We start from the raw sequence: 4,967 nt of genomic DNA on the forward strand, positions 1-4,967 counted from the left end.
TACGCAAGGAAATAGCAGTAATGAATCAAATGAAGGCTGATATATCAGAAATTAAGAACACAGTGGAGCAAATTAAAAGTACAGTGGAGAGTCTCAAAAATAGAATGAATGAAGCAGAATAAAGAATTTCGGAATTGGAAGATATTTCCTGTCACCATGAAAAATGCTGGAAGCAGAGCTGGGGCAAGCTAAAAAAAGTAGCCAAGAATTAAAAGATATGATTAAAAGGCTCAACATAAGCATTATGGAAGTTCCAGAAGGCGCAGAAACAGAAGTTGGGATTAAAGGTGTATTCAATGAAGTGATCAATGAAAACTCCCCTAATCTGGAGAAAGAATTGGAAAACAATATATAGGAGGGCCACAGAACTCCCAACAAACTTCACCACAAAACATGATAATCAAGCTCTCCTCATTTGAACAAAAAGGAAAAATCTTTAAATGTGCACTTGAAAAAAAAATCGAGTGACATATAGAGGAACCCCAAACTCACAACTGACCTCTCAGAGGAAACACTGCAGGCCAGAAGAGAAGGGAGTGATATATTCCAGATTCTAAAAGAGAAAAAATTTCAGTCCAGAATAACGTACTCTGCAAAGCTCTCCTTTATCTTTGAAAATGAAATAAAATTCTTCCACAATAAAGAAAAACTTCAAGAATTTGCCTTTTCTAAACCTGCTCTACATATGATACTCAAAGATGTTCCCATGAATGAAAATAGGAATAGCAACTATCAAAAAAAAAAACAAAAACAGCAAATGTTGAGAACATCCCACTAAGAGGCTAACAGAAGACTCAATCAAAGAACAACCCTTCACTAAAATGACAGGACCAAACTGCTCCTTACTCATAATAATTCTGAATGTAAATAGCTTAAACTCATCAGTCAAATACTATAGATTAGAGGACTGGATCAAAAAACAAAACCTGTCTATCTGCTGCTTACAGGAGACACATCTCACCAACAAAGATCAGAGGAAATTGAAAGCGAAAAGATGGGTCCTGGCGGTGTGGCCTAGCAGCTAAAGTCCTCGCCTTGAACGCCCTGGGATCCCATATGGGCGCCGGTACTAATCCCGGCAGCTCCACTTCCCATCCAGCTCCCTGCTTGTGGCCTGGGAAAGCAGTTGAGGACAGCCCAAAGCTTTGGGACCCTGTACCCGCGTGGGATACCTGGAAGAAGTTCCTGGATCCTGGCTTCGGATCGGCATAGTATCGGCCGTTGCGCTCACTTGGGGAGTGAATCATTGGACGGAAGATCTTCCTCTCTGTCTCTCCTCCTCTCTGTATATCTGACATTGTAATAAATAAATAAATCTTTAAAAAAGAAAAGAACAGAAATGTAACAACAGATACCTCGGAAATACAGAGAATCATCAGGAACTATTACAAGCAACTATATGTGAACAAATCAGAAGACCTGGAAGAGATGGATAGATTTTGGACACATACAATCCATCAAAATTGAATCAAGAAGCAATTGACAATTTAAATAGACCAATAACATGCACTGAGATTGAATCAGTAATTAAAGCCCTTCCAACCAAGAAAAGTCCTGGACCAGATGGCTTCACTGCTGAATTCCACCAAGCGTTTCAAGAGGAACTTACCCAATCCACAAACTTTCCCAAACAATAGAAAGAGAGGCAATCCTTCCAAACTCTTTCTATGAAGCCAAAATCACCTTAATACCAAAGCCAGATAGAGAAATGACAGAAAAAGATAACTACAGACCAATATCCTTGATGAACATAGATACAAAGATCCTCAACAAAATACCAGCCAACAGGATCCAACAATACATCAGGCAGATCATTCACTGGCCAGGTGGGATTCAGCCCAGGCATGCAGGGATGGTTCAACATCCGCAAATCAATAAATGTAATACATCACATCAACAAATTGGAAAATAAAAATCATATGATCCTCTCAATAGATGCAGAGAAGGCAACTGATAAAACCCAACACCACTTCATGCTGAAAATCCTAAGCAAGATAGGCATAGAAGGAATACTCTACAACACAATCAAAGCAATTTACGAAAAACCCAAATGACAGCATCATAATAAATGGGGAAAGATTGGAAGGCTTCCCACTTAAATCTGGAACTAGAGAGGGATGTCCACTGCCACCACTACTACTCAATACAGTATTGAAAGTCCTTGCCAGAGCTATTAGGCAGGAAAAAAAGAAATAAAGGAATCCGAATTGGAAAAGAGGAGATGAAATTATCTCCATTTGCAGACAACATGTTTCTCTGCAAAGGAGAACCAAAAGACTCAGTCAAAAGACTATTGGAACTCATAAGAGATTTTGGCAGAGTAGCAGGATATAAAATTAATGAACACAAATCAATGGCACTAGTGTACAAAAATAACTCCACAAATGAGAAAGAAATTGTAAGTATAGTCTCCTTTAAAATAGAGGAGAGGAATCTTAAATACCTAGGAATTAAGCTAATTAAATATGTGGAAGCCTCTATGACGAAAACTATAAAAAATTGTAAGAAGGATATAGAATAAGATATTGAAAAATGGAGAAACTTACCATGCTCCTGGATTGGCAGGATCAATATCATCAAAATGACCATATTACCAAAAGCAATATACAGATTTAACACAATCGGAGGCAGACCCAAAAGGGAACTTAAACAGCCTGGCTTGCACCAACTCCCTGGCCTTGTTGCTTCCTCCTGGGACAGCCCAGGCCCGGGAAGTCAGCTACTTCACCAGCACCATTCTCACAGAGTCACCTGCCGCTCACCAAGCCCCCCTCCATGGAGGAGAAGGGTGACGGCCATGTCAGGGCGTATTGCACAGGACAGGTACAACTTCAGAACCACTGGGGGCCCGGCTCCTTTCTCAGTCTGGCTTTGTGACCTCGGGGGCTCAGTGGCCTGGGCCAGCTTGTTTCTGAGTTCCTTCGAGTGTGCAAGGTAGAGCCAGGGGTGACGGTAGCGACCTGGGAGAAGCCGTCTTAGCAGCCCAGGAGGGCCGGGGTTCTTGGAGAAGAGGCACAGCGGCGCAGGATTGAGGCCACGCTCTGCGCTCTGGGCGCGCTCCCGCCTTCCTGTGGCTCCCCGCGGCCGTTGGCTTGCGTTCCCAGCAGCAGCTGGCTCCGGCCCAGAGCCCGGTCCAATCAACTGTGGTGAGCCTGGCAGGGGATGCCGCGCAGGATGTACGTGACCTAGATCACAGCGATTCCAGCTGCGGCATCAGCTCAGGTGCACAGCGGGGGGGGGGGGGGTGCTGAGGGAGGAAGGATGCAGGGCCTCGGGCTTCTGTGTCCTCCTGGCGGCACCTTAGTTTCCTGCTTTGCAAATGCAGGGGGTGGGTTGGTTCACCTGCTAGGTGCTGTCCGTGTGGCTTTCTAGGTATTGGTGGTGCTCCGAGACAGGCCAGCGCACGTCCTGACCTTATGCCCCGTTATCCGCACAACCACAGGCCGCTTTGATCAGTTTAAGCAGAAAGAGCAAGGCCTCACTGGGTTCTCCGCTGCTGCCAGGCTCACATAGTCCGTCCTCAGCATCCTCTGGCTTCACCAGAGGGGCCTGCCTCATCTTGAACTGTGAGCCAGAACAAACTTCCTTGCTTCGGAAAAGAAGCACCTCTCGAATATTTGTTAGAGTCACTGAAGCCTAACAGGTGGGTGTACTATACTATACTACGTTGTGTAGGTTGAAAGGATGGATTTCACATTCCATGAATTCTACCTCTCTCTCTTTAAGATTTGTTTATTTTTATTGGAAAGGCAGATTTACAGAGAGGAGGTACAGAGAGAAAGATCTTCTGTCCGCCTCCGATGCTTCACTCCCCCAGTGGCTGCAATGGTTGTAGCTGAGCCAATTCGAAGCCAGGAGTCAGGAGCTTCCTCTGGGTCTCCTATGCAGGTGCAGGGTCCTAAGGCTTTGGTCCGTCCTCTACTGCTTTCCCAGGCCACAGGCAGGGAGCTGGATGGGAAGTGCAGCAGCTGGGACATGAACTAATGCCCATATGGGCTGTAGGTGCCTGCAAGGTGAGGATTTAGCCACTGGACCACCATGCCAGGCCTTTCGTTTTTCTTTATTTTTGACAATCTTTACATAGTTAATTAGGGCACAAAGGTTCAAGGGCTACAGGAAAGTGGGTAAGACTATTATTTCCACACTTTTTTTTTTCCTGTATCTGGGGTAAACGGGGAGAGATAAAGGGAGAAGCCCCACCCAGTCTCCCACCCATCCCAGGTCCCCAATGTGGGGCATGCTCTGAGGGTCTTGCTCAAGTGGTTTTGATAGTTCAACAGTTATGAATTACTGCCAATCTCACCATTCCAAGCACGATGAAGTCGCTGCAGAATCCACTGATTGACATAGTCCACCTTAACGTCTCCATTTTTAAAAATGGGTTTTTCTTTCTTTCTTTTTTTTTTATTTGACAGCTAGAGTCACAGAGAGAATAGACACACAGAGAAATCTTCCATCCAGTGGCTCCTTCCCCAGATGGCTACAACAGCTGGAGCTGAGCTGATCCATTCAGGAACCAGGAGCTTTTTCTGGGTCTCCCACATGGGCGCAGGGACTCAAGGATTTAAGCTATATTCTGCTCTTTCCTAATCCATAAACAGAGAGCTGGATCAGAATTGGAACAGCGGGACAGATGTCCCGGACCGTATGAGATGTGGATGCTGCAGACAAAAGCTTTACTTAATATGCCACAACACAGGCTCCATCACCCTTTCTTTAGAAACAAAGTTTCTTTATGAGGCAAAACTCGTGTGAGGGATTACTCTGGCATGCTGGTGGGACATGCCAGTACCTGTGGACATTCCTTGGTTCCCAGGAATGTGCAGGTTCTGTGGGAGAAGCAGCACACGCACCCTCACAGTTTCAGAACACAGTTTTGTCGTCTAGGAAGGAACCCTCCCTTACATGGCGTCTCCCAGCTGGTGTGCTGCAAGGCCTTGTGCGTGGGGTGAACTTGCCTCATTTGT

The sequence above is a fragment of the Ochotona curzoniae genome, unplaced genomic scaffold (assembly GCF_017591425.1).
Source record: "Ochotona curzoniae isolate NIBS_2020 unplaced genomic scaffold, NIBS_Ocur_1.0 contig_2404, whole genome shotgun sequence".
Classification (NCBI taxonomy): Eukaryota; Metazoa; Chordata; class Mammalia; order Lagomorpha; family Ochotonidae; genus Ochotona; species Ochotona curzoniae.